The sequence below is a fragment of the Helianthus annuus genome, chromosome 16, assembly GCF_002127325.2.
Source record: "Helianthus annuus cultivar XRQ/B chromosome 16, HanXRQr2.0-SUNRISE, whole genome shotgun sequence".
Classification (NCBI taxonomy): Eukaryota; Viridiplantae; Streptophyta; class Magnoliopsida; order Asterales; family Asteraceae; genus Helianthus; species Helianthus annuus.
The window spans coordinates 106,681,203-106,697,661 of NC_035448.2; positions in this window are offsets into that span (position 1 = coordinate 106,681,203).

Consider the following 16,459-nt stretch of genomic DNA (forward strand, 5'->3'; position numbering starts at 1 on the left):
GCTGATCCACAGGTGGTGCATGATGAGATAGCGTATCGGAAAACGTGGAGACCCATGCATTAGCGAATAGAGAACAGGTACCTCCGGATATCTCACCTGTTCCTTGTCTCCTCTTCGCGGTATCACATTCAACAAACAAATAGCTAGCAACAGCTTTGCTTCGATTCTCAAATTTTTCCGGTACAAAATTCCATGATACGTACCCGGCAAAAATAATGTTGCTAACATATCGTTCCACCACGGGTGCTTCTCCGGTTTCACTAACAGATCATCGAGAGTGGGAATCCTGTAATCACGAGCCGGGAGACTGTCATACTTCCCGAGCTTCTTCAAGTGTCAAAGGACATCTCCACCGGCACCCCGTGCACCTCACCAATTAACTTCATCTGTGATGGCTTGTCATAATTGCTACATTTCAAAGTCGCCATCCATTCTTGTATCTCGGTCATAAACAGGTTGCTTTTGTCTTTATCGAAACATTTAAGCGCCGATTCCCATCCTAACGCTCGAAATTTATCAAACACCCCAAACTGTTGGAACTCCACTTCCCGAACTTCTCGTTCACAAATAAAGGCCGCTGCCTTGTTTTTGAGCTTATTCATTCTATCAAGATATAACGTTGGCTGCCACTCCTCTGGCTGGTCATCCAGAGGACCCGAATCCCATATCGGCTTATCATGTGGATCCAACTCCATTTCTTCTTCACTCCCACTCTCACTTTCACTTATCCGACCCACATATTGCCTTTTTCGCGGTTGTTGTTCCACTTGTTTGCCTTTCCCTTTCGATGATGACGAACTAGATCCTGCTTTTTCTTTTGTCTTAACCATTTTCCTACACACATTAGAACAAACAACACAAGCAAACAAAACAAAATTAGGCTCCTTTCTCCAAAACATCCCCACACTTGCTTGTTACTATGGTTTTAGATGCTAGTGAACTATAAGTATATAAGTTTTTCAAAAATTTGGGCATAGTGTCTCTACAATGTAGAAATCCCCAAAAGTTCACTACTTTACTAACCATCCTACATCTACAACCATACTCATGTCCAAGAACAAACAACAAGTAACACTATGAACAAGCAAGTGGGGATGAACAACATCAACAATATCCTCAATCTTCACAATGCATCATCAAAATACACAAATTAAACTTACATACCTTGTTTTGAAGATGCTAAAGTGCTTGTGAAACAAAAACTCCAAAAACCCCCAAAAATTTTCGGACTAGGGTTTGGAATTCGGACCCAAAAACTGTGTTTTCTTGTAAATCTCTTGTCAAAATCAGAAACTACGTGAAAAAATAGTCAATATAGACTCCAATTTCACTTAGTTTGGACAAGAATTGATGAAGCTATGGAGGGTTAAAGGTTGGAGAAGAAGAAGAAGTTGTGGGTCTTTGAGAGAGATGGTAATGGTGATAGATGAAGAAGAATTGTGTGGTTAGGGAAAGCTTCACGTGACCAGATATCTTTGTGTTTTATTATTATTTTTTTTTTTATTATATGCGGAACCCCAACCGAACACCGTAAGTTACGGTGAGACCTGGACATCAAACATCCACCGTAAACCAGTAGGTTTACATCGTAAAACACAAATAATCTCAGAACCCACCGTAAATTACGGTCATACCGTAATTTACGGTACAAGCTGGGCATTTCTAATTTTTCAAAAATTGAATTTTTTGAGTGAATTTTTTATATTTTTTTAATTTTTTTCGATTTTTTATGTTTTTTTAATTTTTTCAAAAACGTGTAAAAAATCACCATACCCCCTCAAAAGTCCCGTGTTGTCCTCAACACAATGTTAGAGTAATTCGTTTACCGAACGTCCCCACACTTGTTTCAAAAACGGATTTCGAGGAAATACGGCAATTGTGCAAACTATACAAAACAAACAAAACAAAACACTACTATGTACACTACCAAACCTGGGCCTCTCATGGTTGTTCCTCATCGACCGGGCGCAAGATGTAGCCCGCTTTGTCAAGCTCCAAGTTGTTGATGTCGTTCCCCTCCAAGTATGGCTTCAACCGGTGACCGTTCACCGTTTGTTGTTTCAATGTTTGCTCGTCTTGGATATCTACATCACCAAACCTTCCAACTCTCCGAATGACGTACGGACCCATCCATTTGCTTTTAAGCTTACCCGCGAACATCGTGAGTCTTGAGTTATACAACCAAACTTTTTGCCCCACTTCAAATGTTTTCTTTCTCAATTTCGCATCATGCACCTTCTTGAGTTTATCTTTATAGGCCGATGCACATTCGTACGCCTCATCCCGAATCTCTTCTATTTCGCTCAATTGCAACTTTCTCAACTTCCCCGCCTCATCATAATCCGCGTTAACCGTCTTAATTGCCCAATGTGCTCTATGCGCTAACTCCATTGGCAAGTGACAACCCTTACCATACACCATCCGGTAAGGCGTTGTGCCAATAGGAGTTTTGTAGGCCGTTCGGTATGCCCACAATGCATCGTCTAACTTGCTCGACCAATCCTTCCTATCCATTCTTACCGTCTTCATGAGAATCTCTTTGATTTGACGGTTGGACACTTCGACTTGTCCACTTGTTTGCGGATGGTAAGGTGTGGCAACTCGGTGATTCACGCTATACCTCTTCAATAGTTTCCCAAAGTTGAAGTTCTTGAAATGCGAACCACCATCACTTATAATGACCCGCGGGATTCCAAAACGAGAGAAAATGTTGGATTGAACAAATTTACAAACAACCGAGTGGTCGTTTGTTCGTGTTGCAATAGCTTCAATCCACTTCGAGACATAATCCACCGCTACCAAAATGTATAGGAAGCCATTCGAATTCGGGAAGGGACCCATAAAATCTATACCCCATACATCAAATATCTCAACAACCAAGATTGGTTGTAACGGCATCTCATCCCTCTTCGATATACTTAACATTTTTTGACAATTTATACAATTTCTAGCGAATTCACATGCATCCTTGAAAATGGTGGGCCAATAAAACCCACATGAAAGAACCCAATAGCCTGTTTTGTGCCAACTAAAATGACCCCCACATGCGGACGAATGGGCATGGGTAAAAATTTCTAACACTTTTGTTTCGGGCATACACCTTCGTATAACTTGATCCGGTCCAATCTTGAAGAGATCCGGTTCATCCCAAATGTATTGTTTTACTTGAACCATGAATTGTTGTCGACGTTTCTTGGTCCAATGACTTGGGATAGCACCCGTGGCTAAGTAGTTGACATAATGAGCATACCACAGTGCAACGAAGGTGGAAACGGCTAAAAGTTGCTCGTCGGGAAAACTTTCATTTATTTCACTCACATCATCGGTCCCTTCCACCGGAATCCGAGACAAATGATCCGCCACTACATTCTCGCTTCCCTTCTTGTTTCGGATCTCTAAATCAAACTCTTGTAGCAATAATACCCACCGAATCAAACGAGGCTTCGCGTCCTTTTTCTCCATCAAATACCGGACTGCGCTATGATCCGAATAAACCACCACTTTGCTTCCCCAAATATACGAGCGAAACTTATCCAAAGCGTACACCACCGCTAGTAATTCCTTCTCGGTTGTGGTGTAGTTAAGTTGTGCTTCGGATAAAGTTTTGCTTGCATAGTAAATAACCACCGGTTTCTTGTCAACCCCTTGACCCAAAACTGCACCAATAGTGGTGTCGCTCGCATCACACATTATCTCGAACGGCTTTGACCAATCTGGTGGTTGCAAAATAGGAGCCTTGACCAAGTGTTCCTTCAAAACAGTGAAAGCTTGCATACATTCGTTAGTAAAATCAAATGGGACATCTTTTAATAACAAGTTGCATAAGGGTTTGGTAATAACACTAAAACCCTTAATGAAACGTCTATAAAAACCCGCGTGTCCCAAGAACGACCTTACACCCTTAACATTTTTCGGAGGTGGCAAAGATGATATTACCCGTATTTTTGCCTTATCCACCTCCATCCCCCTTTCAGAAATTACATGACCCAACACAATGCCCTCTTGCACCATGAAATGACTTTTCTCCCAACTTAACACTAAGTTTTTCTCAACAAATCTTTTTAACACTTTTTGTAATTCATTAAGACAAGCATCAAAACTAGTGCCAAAAATGGAGAAGTCATCCATGAATACTTCGAGCGACTCTCCAACCATGTCCGAGAAAATACTCATCATACATCGTTGGAAAGTTGCCGGAGCATTACACAAGCCAAATGGCATTCGCCTAAAGGCAAAGGTGCCATATGGACAAGTGAAGGTGGTCTTGTGTTGGTCATCCGGGTGTATGGCGATTTGGTTGTAACCCGAATACCCATCTAAAAAACAGTAGTATTTTTGACCCGATAGTTTTTCAATAATTTGATCAATGAATGGTAGCGGGAAATGATCCTTAGAAGTGGCGGCATTCAATTTCCGGTAGTCAATACATACACGCCACCCGGTAACCGGTCGGGTGGCAATTTGTTCACCACTTTCATCCTTGACTACTTGAATGCCGGCCTTCTTAGGCACAACTTGGGTGGGACTCACCCAAGCACTATCCGAAATCGGATAAATAATTCCCGCATCCAACCATTTAATTACCTCTTTCTTAACTACCTCCCGTAGGTTCGGATTCAATCGCCTTTGAGCCTCTCGTGTCGGCTTTGCATCTTCAGTGGTAATGATCTTATGCATGACAATGGATGGACTAATTCCTTTGAGATTGGCAATCGTCCATCCAATAGCTCCCTTGTTCTCTTTCAAAACCTCCAACAACGCTTGCTCTTGTGCCAACTCTAAATTAGAGGCAATAATGACCGGTAAAGTGTCATTATCCCCTAAAAACACATACTTCAAGTGGCTAGGCAAGTCTTTGAGCTCCAACTTTGGCGGTTCCTCTAATGATGGTTTCGTACCCGAATCGATCTCCACCGGTAGACCTTCGAACTGGTGGGTACATGGCGGTCTACCTTCTTTCAACGCCATCGCATCTTGCTTTTCCTCTTCAACCCGGAGTGCATAAGCATGTACCTGTTCAGAAAAATCACACAGGCAAATATCCAAACCATCCTCCTCATACTCATGCGGGTTGCATCCGTCAACTATATCTGCCATGAAACACTCATCAACACCATTAGCATTAGAATTGTTAGTAAAAACGTTCAAACGCATTTTTCTGTTTCCAAAAGCCATATCAACTGTACCAAATCTACAATCGATAATAGCATGTGCGGTGCTCAAAAATGGCCGACCCAAAATTATATTTTGTTGTTGCCTAGGGTCCGCCGATGAGTAATCCAAGACTAAAAAGTCAACCGGGTAATAAAACTCATCAATTTTTACGATTACATTTTGAACCATACCCCAAGGTAGCTTATGAGACAAATCGGCCAAAACAACCGTTGTCTCCACCCTTGCTAACGGACCAAAGTCATATTGGTCATATAAGCCCCCCGGTAGAATGCTAACCCCGGCTCCAAGATCTAGCAATGCCTTGGCCATTTGAAAATTACCAACTTGTATATTAATCAATGGCGTGCCCGGATCTTGGAGCTTAGGAGGAAGCTCCCCATTTAAAACCGCACTCACTTGCCCGGTTAAATACACCCGCTTAGGCACTTTCTTCTTGTTTTGCCTTTTTTGTGTACATAATTCTTTTAAAAATTTTGCATAGGCGGGGACTTGTTTTATTGCATCGAGGAGTGGGAGATTTATTTTCACTTGTTTAAACATGTCCCACATCTCTTCTTTTTGAGGACCTCTCGACACAATAAATTTTTCTTTCCTGGGTCAAGTAAGGCCGATGGAAACGGGACTTGACTCGGTTCACCCTCAACTTTTTCGCTCTTTTCATTTTCACCCAAACCCGGCTTTTTAACAATTGTTTCTTTTGGTTTAACCGGTGAAACTTCATCATCACTTTCATTACCCGTGACATCCTCAACTACCCCCTCAACCAATTCGGGTGACAAATTGGCTTTAAACTCTTTTCCACTTCTTAAAACACTAACATGATTAATATTAACATTACCTCGTGACGAACCATGTGAAGGGTTTACCTTAGTGTCGCTTGGAAGTTGACCCTTGCTTTTCTTCAATTCAGCCACGTCGGTTGCTAATTGACCCATTTGGGTTGTTAGTGATTGGATGCTTTTGTCACGAACCTCATCCTTTTGCATTCGAACTTCATCGAGTTGGTTCCGTTTTTGCATCTCCATTTGCATGCTCTTTAGCATCTCCATCATCTCGTTCCACCCGAAGACCCCCCTTGTTCTTGACCCATTTGATATTGTTTTTGATAGCCTTGGTTGTTTCCGCCTCGGTATCCACCTTGGTTATTGTAAGATTGGCGTGAACCAAAATTACCTTGGCTACCTTGAAAATTCGGGTTAGCTTGATTTGAAGTGTTCCCATACTGAAAATTCGGGTGGTTCCTCAACCCGGGGTGGTAGGTATTAGAGTTCATGTTATTGTAATTCCTACCACCTCCTCCTTGACTTTGACCTTGAACCGCATGGACTTCTTCGTATTGCCCTTCCATCATCCCTTGGCAATTTTCAGCCGCATGACCTATTTCATTACACAAAGCACAAACATCATAAATTTGGTTAGTATTTTGAACATTACCATCATCTATGGCGTTCACTTGAGGTCGGGCAATGGCCGGTCGGGCTCTTCTTGAGGCTTGAGCTTTCCTCTTTGATGTAGTTGCCATGCTTTCCAAGAACTCCCAATCATCGTTCTCATAATTTGTACCAAAAGTCCCACCGGTAATGGACATTAGATCACGTGCATCTTCGGCACTCAACCCCTCGTGAAAGGCATTCATCAACTCCCACAATTCAATTCCATGGTGAGGGCAATTCTTTATCATCATATTGAAGCGTTCAAACACCTCGTGAAACATCTCACCATGTTGTTGTTGGAAACTTCTCAACCCCTTTTGTCACACCCCGGCCGCGTATAACATGCAACCGCGGCGGAAACGCCGGGGAGTGTTGTGGACAGAATTAAATTGTTTCATGACCATGGCATACAAGTTGTATTTTATTTATAAACAAAGGTGTTACATTGTCTTGGAAAGAGAGTACGGAAATCAAAACATAATTAAGCTAGTTCAAACTTCATTTTTAGGCTCTAAGGCACAGGTCCGCCCTAGAATCATGATCATCGTCCTATGGAATAGCTCCTGAAAACACATGTGAAAGTAGGTACGTCAGCATAAAAATGCCTGTGAGATACATAGGTTTTGTGAAAATGGGGTTCATGACTTGAGTTTTAAAGAATGTTTAATAACAGTCAGTCATGAACCTTGTAATTTGTTTTGCTTTGTAAATCATTTGAAAAACGATAACATCAAACGATATGTATAGATAAGTGCAAGGTTAAACGAATAACCAAGTAAAATGAGTTGAATAAGATAAGTTGTTTGTGAAAATAATGTCTTGTGAAGAATATGTTACTTATGTAAAGTGTAATGTGTCTAAACTGAAATGACTTAGATAACGCCACGATATGTAATATTATACAAACATTTATATATAGGAAGTACCAGCGGCGTATCCACCATGTTTGTATCATATTACATACGCCACGTTACTTAAATCATTTACCCAAACCAATCCACCATGTAAATTGTTCATGTGTAAACCAAATGTCAAGTGTTATTGTAAATCATGTCAAGTGTTTATGCTCAAGTGTAAACCACCAAATGTATATGTCAATGTCGACGTGTTTATGTTCAATGTAAATCATGTAATGTGTAATCCCAAAATGTATCATGTATGGTAAGCGAAATGTATCAACTTAAACCATATGCACAAAACAAGTCGTTGAAGTAAAACGTGGTTTAAATCAGCGTTATGTTCTGCGGGAAATGCATGCTCTATTGATATTAACATTTATGTGGTATTGTAAACTATGCATACATCCAAGCCTTGAGACTGCGGCGATAAACCCTTAAACAAATTAAAGGTTTATCTAAGTTATGTATATCGAATTCGGTCATTCCTTCCAGTCCTATCAAACCCAGGACTTCAGGAATGGGAGTTGTCAATTCCTATGGTACCACTACCTACTAACGAACGGCGTAGCTAATGTTAATGAATGTATTGTCCCATATTAAACAAACCAAATGTCATAACAAAATGAAGGCATGTGCCCATATGCTGAGTAAACATATGCAGCAGAAATGTTTATGTAAATCAATGTGTCCATATGCTGAGTAAACATATGCAACAGAAATGTTCATGTAAATCAATGTGTCCATATGCTGAGTAAACATATGCAACAGAAATGTTTATGCAAATCAATGTGTCCATATGCTGAGTAAACATATGCAACAGAAATGTTCATGTAAATCAATGTGTCCATATGCTGAGTAAACATATGCAACAGAAAATGTAATGTAAATCAATGTACTAAGTACGCACACAATGGGCATACTTAGCATGAAATGTAATGAAATCGTGTACTATAATGTACTAACAACATAGCAGGCATATGATGTGAAAACATGGAAAGCATGAATGTAACAGATAGGCACATGTGTTTCACCCCAAAACAGTTTGGAAAACAGTAAAAGATGGGGTTCTATGTACTCACCTGAGATTGCTTTGAGTTCCTTGTATAATAACCAGATAATGCTAAAGATCACGGAATATCAACGGCACCTAATAGGTAGCTTATGTTAATATACCGGACCAAATCGGAAGGATCGGACAGTGCGCGGGTTCGAAAACCAAACGAGTATGGAGACTCGTGTAATATGGTTTAACAAAGCCTACATACTAAAATGAAACTTAACCTAAGTGCTTACGGTCCATCACGACCCGTTTAGGTAGCTTATGCCACCTTAAGCGTCGTTCGCGTAGAACGCGTCTGGAACGCCTAACATCGTGACCACAAGGTATAACCTCGGAAGGTTATAGCTATGGTCACCTAATGTGTTTGGTCAGGTCCTAATGACCGACAAAATGGGTCGGGTTCGAAAGCATAAGCGATGGTTTAGATCGCTTACCTTACGACCCTATATAAGCACTAAACTAAAAGTGACGAGCTAAGCATGTTAGAACATGCTTAACTAAGTTTGAAAACAGGTTTGACATCAAAACAAACGGCTTTGATGCTCACGAGTAGTTTGGTTACAAAACACGCAAGAATGCGCATTTTGGCCGAAACTACGACTCGTCACTAAGCCTAGATAACGGGGTAATCAGTAGGTATGGTCACTACGGACCATGACCATCGTGATCACGCTCACGTTATGAAGTTCCATGAACTTCGCATCGACCATAAGCTGGTCAATGCAGAAAGTCAACTAAACGTTGACTTTCGGACTCGAAAAGCGAATAAAAGAGCGAAAGAAGACTTACGGAGGGTCCCCGAGTGCAAATCAAGATCAAACAGCTCAGGTATGAAACAATGGTTTCAACTTAGAGCTTTAGGATCTGATTTTGTGATTTTTACACTAAAGGGGGGGTATTTATAGGAAAAGTGGAACCGTTAGGATCGTTTTATCGAATATCGTGCCTTGATCTCGTGCGTACATGTGTCCAGGGGTTAAATACACTGAACTTGACCCTTGGCCCTTCATTTGGGTGAAAAGGCATCGCCCTTTGATCGAACGAAAGGCCAGATTCTGCATTAAATGCAAAATCTTTCTGTCAGACATCCCCCACGCGGCCCGCCTCATATTTGGGCAAAACTCACGCGGGCCGCCTGGCCCTCTCTGATCTGCACCACTTGCAGAATTTACACATTTGGTCCCTGTTGCGTGTTTAAGCTATTTCCAGCCCTTCTAAGACCTGTAAAGCCATCTTTAAGGCCCTAAAATGATGCCTAAACATTGGGGACATGAAACATGCCCAAAAATATGTCGGATGTCAGTTCGTTTGGCCGTACGATCGCGATGTTCGCTTAATTACGACGAAATGCGCATAAGCGTGAAAGACGATCCAAATGACGCGACGAATGGATTTTTCTCATGCCAAACACTAAGGCATAATATAAGGATGCTTACATAAATTTTTGGATGTCCGGATGTATTCAGAACGTAAGTTATGCGCGAAAGTGCAAACTTATGCACTTTTTGACACTTTTAGTCCCTGAATGATTCAAAAGTTTGTTTTAGCATACCAAACCCCTCAAAGCCTATTTCTAAGCTATGTAAAGGATATTTATGGTATGTTTAACTTATGGACATGTTCCGGAATGTCCGTTACAGTTCAAATTGGCATACTTTCGCAGTTTGTCAAGTTTAGTCCCTGTAAGCGGATTAACTTGTTTTTGCTATACCAAAGCCTTCAAAACTTATTTCTAAGTTATGTAAAGGTTATTTAAGGTACGTTGAGTATATGTTGATGTTCCGGAGTATTTGTCACATTAAACTGAGTACGTTTACGCACTAGTTAACGTATAACTCTCCAGAAAGCGATGTAGAGTTTGAAATTGAACAAAAGTCAAAACACGAAAAATGTAAAACACAATGAAACAAACATTGGGATCAAATAACATTATTTTATTGATAATTGAACTGTTCACAATGATTACCGGCACAGATGTTACAGTCTCCCCTACTTGTGGAAATTTCGTCCCGAAATTTATTTAGAGGAAACTCGTGGAAACAGATGCGGATATTTTGCCTTCATTTGATCTTCACGTTCCCAAGTAAACTCGGGTCCACGCTTAGATTCCCAACGAACCTTGACCAAAGGAATGCGCTTGCGTTTAAGCCACTTGACTTCACGTTCCATGATTTCTACCGGTTTCTCAACAAACTTCAGTGTTTTATCAACACGAATTTCGTCAAGCGGTATGTGGAGGTTTTCATCAGCTAAACACCTCTTGAGATTGGACACGTGAAAGGTTGGATGAACATTTCCAAGTTCAGGAGGTAACTCAAGTCTGTAGGCTACCTTACCGATTCTTTCGACGATCTTGAATGGTCCAACATATCTAGGTGCAAGTTTTCCTTTCTTTCCAAATCTGATCACACCTTTCCAAGGTGAGACCTTAAGTAATACACGATCACCGACTTGAAAATCCAAGGGTTTGCGTTTTAGGTCCGCGTAATTCTTCTGACGGCTTCTAGCTGTCTGAAGGTTATCACGAACTTTCTTTACCTTTTCTGTTGTCTCTAAAATGAGGGCAGGTCCAGTAAGTTGAGCCTCGCCAATCTCATTCCAGCAGACTGGTGAACGACATTTTCGACCATAGAGAGCCTCGAAAGGAGCCATGTTGATGCTGGAGTGATAACTGTTGTTGTAGGAGAATTCAATCAATGGAAGATGTGAATCCCAACTACCTCCAAAGTCGATCACACAAGCTCTAAGCATATCCTCCAGTGTCTGGATTGTTCTTTCAGATTGACCATCCGTTTGCGGATGATAAGCTGTGCTCAGATTAAGTTGGGACCCCATAGCAGATTGCATGGTTCTCCAAAAGTGAGAAGTGAAACGAGCATCTCTATCAGAAATGATGCTCAAAGGAACACCATGTCTAGCTACAATTTCATCCACGTAGATTTGAGCAAGTTTGTCAGCCGAAAAATCCTCACGGATTGGCAAGAAATGCGCTGATTTGGTAAGACGATCCACGACTACCCAGATGGCATCGTGACCTTTCTTTGTGCGCGGAAGTTTAGTAATGAGATCCATAGTAATGTTTTCCCATTTCCAAACTGGGATCTCCGGTTGCTCTAATAATCCGGAAGGACGCTGATGTTCAGCCTTAACCTTAAGACAGGTAAGGCATTTAGAAACGTATAAGGCAATGTCTTTCTTCATACCAGGCCACCAATACTGTATACGAAGATCCTTATACATCTTATCTGAGCCAGGATGAATGGAATAACGAGACTTATGGGCTTCATCCATAAGCAAGGTACGAAGATCGTCTTGGCTTGGGACCCACAAACGGTCCATGAGATAGTACGATCCATTGTCCTTCAGCTCTAGAGCAGGAGTTATGTGATAAGGAAATTCCTTATCCATTAAACCTTGTGAAACACAAGCTTGTTGAGCCTGAGAAATACGTGCTTGGATATCGGTTTGAATAACAGATTGGACACGTACACAATGAAGCTTAGTACGTTCCTTGCGACTCAATGCATCGGCTACGACATTCGCCTTACCAGGATGGTAGCGAATCTCGCAGTCGTAGTCGTTTAGAAGTTCAACCCAACGCCGTTGTCTCATGTTGAGCTCTTTTTGATTGAAGATATGCTGAAGACTTTTGTGGTCTGTGAAAACCACACATTTTGTGCCGTACAAATAGTGTCTCCAGATTTTGAGAGCGAAGACCACTGCACCCAACTCAAGATCATGAGTGGTGTAGTTTTTCTCATGTATCTTCAACTGTCTCGATGCGTATGCTATGACTTTGTTCCTTTGCATCAGGACGCAGCCAAGACCCAATTTAGATGCGTCGCAATAAACGACGAAATCATCATTGCCCTCAGGCAATGTTAGGACAGGCGCGTCGCAAAGCTTTTGTTTCAAAGTCAGAAACGCTTCTTCTTGTTTGACTCCCCAATCAAATGGCTTGCTCTTCTGAGTTAGAGCAGTTAAAGGAACTGTAATCTTTGAGAAATTCTCAATGAAGCGGCGGTAATAACCCGCTAGGCCAAGAAAAGAACGAACTTCAGTAGGAGTAGTAGGCGTATCCCAATCCTTAATGGCACTGATCTTGGAGGGATCTACATGAATACCTTGTTCGTTGACAATATGTCCTAAAAATTGAACCTCTTTAAGCCAGAATTCACACTTGGAGAATTTGGCGAAAAGTTGTTCTTTCTTTAGGAGTTCCAATGTAAGACGAAGATGTTGCTCATGATCAGCTCGCGTCTTAGAATATATCAAAATGTCGTCAATGAAAACGATGATGAACTTATCTAAATAAGGCTTGCAGACCCTATTCATTAAGTCCATGAAAACAGCAGGAGCATTAGTCAAACCGAATGGCATGACTGTGAACTCATAATGTCCATAACGAGTACGGAACGCTGTCTTGGGAATGTCTTCTTCATGTACACGAAGCTGATGATATCCAGATCGTAGATCAATCTTTGAAAAGTAAGATGCGCCTTGTAATTGATCGAAGAGATCATCAATGCGAGGTAGGGGATATCGATTTTTGATGGTAAGCTTGTTAAGCTCACGATAATCGATACACATCCTAAAAGATCCATCCTTCTTCTTTACAAAGAGAACGGGAGCACCCCAAGGTGAAAAGCTAGGACGGATAAAACCTTTGTCGGAGAGTTCCTGCAGCTGTTTAGACAACTCTTGCATCTCGGACGGTGCAAGTCGATATGGAGCTCTGGCAACGGGATTTGCACCAGGTACGAGATCAATACGGAACTCGACTTGGCGTGATGGAGGTAGACCAGGTAAGTCTTCAGGGAATACTTCGGAATAATCCCGAACGACAAGAATATCTGAAATAGACTTACCCTTGCCTTTATCTGCTGTAACATGTGCTAAGAAAGCCACATAGTGCTTTCGCAGATACTTCCGTGCTTTAAAACAAGACATGAGTTTGAGACCACCGGCAGGCTTCTCACCACGAACTTGTAGGATCTCGCCTGTCGACAGCGGTATACGAACAATCTTCTCAGAACATACTATCTCTGCGCGATGCTTAGATAACCATTCATTCCCACAATAACATCGAAGCTTCCAAGTTGCATTGGCGTGAGGTCAATAGGAAAAATATGGTCGTTAAGGTTCAACTGGCAGTTGCGTAGAACAGAATTTAGAACAATGGGTTCACCACTGGCAACCTCTACTGTCAAAGGTTTACCTAGTTTCGTTCTAGACACGCGAAGCATTGTCTCAAAAGACAATGACACAAAGCTCTTGTCGGCACCCGAATCAAAAAGAACAGATGCTGGCTGATTATTAATAAAGAACGTACCGTTCACCACCTCGTTGTCTGCTTGTGCTTCTTGTGCATTCATGTTGAAGACTCGTCCTCGAGCCGGTGCCGGATTCTGGTTTGCATTCTGGTTCTGGTTGACTAGTCTTGGACACCGATTTCTGTAGTGGGTCAGATCCCCACAATTATAACATGCACCTGGTGGGTAGTTCGGTCGTGCAGCCTGACCCTGTTGTTGAGCAACCTGTTGAGCAGGGTTCTGGACTGCGTGATTCTGAGCAAACCGACAAACATCGGCAAGATGACCCGACTTCCCACAGTTAGTACAGAAACGGCACTGATATTGTGGTTGGTGGTGACTGTTGCATCGATTGCACAAAGGTGCATTTCCTGAATAGGGTTTCTTGGCTGGAGGCTGTGCGGCTTGGTTGGGAGTTGCCTGGTTAGCTTGGGCAGTGACAGCAAAATTTTGGGAAGCCTTACGCTTCCTTGACCCCCTTGAGGAACCAGAGTCCTTTCCCTTCTTGTTCTGACCTTTCTTACTATCCTCCTTGTCAGCCGACTGTTTCTTGCCCTTGTCGCCCTTCCTGTGTAGTTTATTCTTTCGGATCTGCGACTCAGTCAACGTCGCCGATAACTCGATTGCCTGACGGAGTGTGGTAGGGTTGCTACCAGTAAGGATGTCTTGTACTGAGTCAGGTAGGCCGTCGATGTACCTTTCGATGGCCTTATCGAGTGGGGTAACCATAGTCGGGCAAAGAAGACTCAGCTCCTCAAACCTATCTGTATAAGCCCTGTGCTCGCCACTATCTTGCTTCAACACATCAAATTCTTTCTCCAACGCTCGTTGCTCATGACGAGGACAAAACTCCCTCATCATAAGAGCTCTCAGTTCAGCCCATGTTTGAGCTAGAGCAACTTCTGCACCTTGATCTCTCATAACCCCATTCCACCATGTAAGAGCCCTCTTCTGAAACACGCTTGAAGAAAACTCGACTTTGCGATTGTCAGGACACTGCACATGACGGAAAGTGTTCTCGATGCTCTCGAACCACTGAAGAAGCCCAGTTGCTCCCTCAGAACCACTAAACTTGAGTGGCTTAGCCGAGCTAAAATCCTTGTATTTGCATGTACCATTGTTGTTGTTGGCCTGGTTCCATTGAGCAAAGAGATTCGGAAATTGAGCAGCCATCTGCTGCGCAATAATCTCCGCCAGCTCGGCAGTAGCTATCTGGTTGTCGCGTCGAGGAGGCATTCTAGAAGAGAAAAACATGAAATGAAACGAGTGAGATGATTGGATGAAGAGAATGAGATGAAGCAAAAGCAATCAAAAGCAAAGATGGCGGTTATGCATCGCAAAGCAAATGAGCGACGTGAAATGTCTAGTCAAAGTAAATGGGTTAGAATTAGTGTATCGCGAAGACATGCTCGCCTATAAGTGAACACTCACCCCGAGAGTTCCCAGGTAAGAGTGACTGGTCCGATTATGTGGATTTGTACGAACACTCTAGCCTTAGACAGGAAACTCAGGGTACAGGCATTCACTCTTCCAGTTCGCACGTGTTCATACTATTAACCTAAAACTTTGACGGGATTTTTGAAATCCAAAGAGGTTCAAAACCATATAACAGAGGGTTCAAAACCTTATAACAGAGGGTTCAAAACCTTATAACAGAGGGTTCAAAACCTTATAACAGAGGGTTCAAAACCTTATAACAGAGGGTTCAAAACCTAGTAATCAATCATCCTAGAACAGATGATTAATTTTCAAAGCGGATTCGGACCCGAAGTTCCCGTTGTGGTTATCACCTAAGGATAGGTGATGTGTATGTTTTAAACTCTAAACACAAGATAACTTGTGTTAGGGTCCTAGAAAGTTATAGTCTAGGTCAAAGCATTACTAATAACCTAATTCCCTATAACCAATGGCTCTGATACCAACTCTTCTGTCACACCCCGGCCGCGTATAACATGCAACCGCGGCGGAAACGCCGGGGAGTGTTGTGGACAGAATTAAATTGTTTCATGGCCATGGCATACAAGTTGTATTTTATTTATAAACAAAGGTGTTACATTGTCTTGGAAAGAGAGTACGGAAATCAAAACATAATTAAGCTAGTTCAAACTTCATTTTTAGGCTCTAAGGCACAGGTCCGCCCTAGAATCATGATCATCGTCCTATGGAATAGCTCCTGAAAACACATGTGAAAGTAGGTACGTCAGCATAAAAATGCCTGTGAGATACATAGGTTTTGTGAAAATGGGGTTCATGACTTGAGTTTTAAAGAATGTTTAATAACAGTCAGTCATGAACCTTGTAATTTGTTTTGCTTTGTAAATCATTTGAAAAACGATAACATCAAACGATATGTATAGATAAGTGCAAGGTTAAACGAATAACCAAGTAAAATGAGTTGAATAAGATAAGTTGTTTGTGAAAATAATGTCTTGTGAAGAATATGTTACTTATGTAAAGTGTAATGTGTCTAAACTGAAATGACTTAGATAACGCCACGATATGTAATATTATACAAACATTTATATATAGGAAGTACCAGCGGCGTATCCACCATGTTTGTATCATATTACATACGCCACG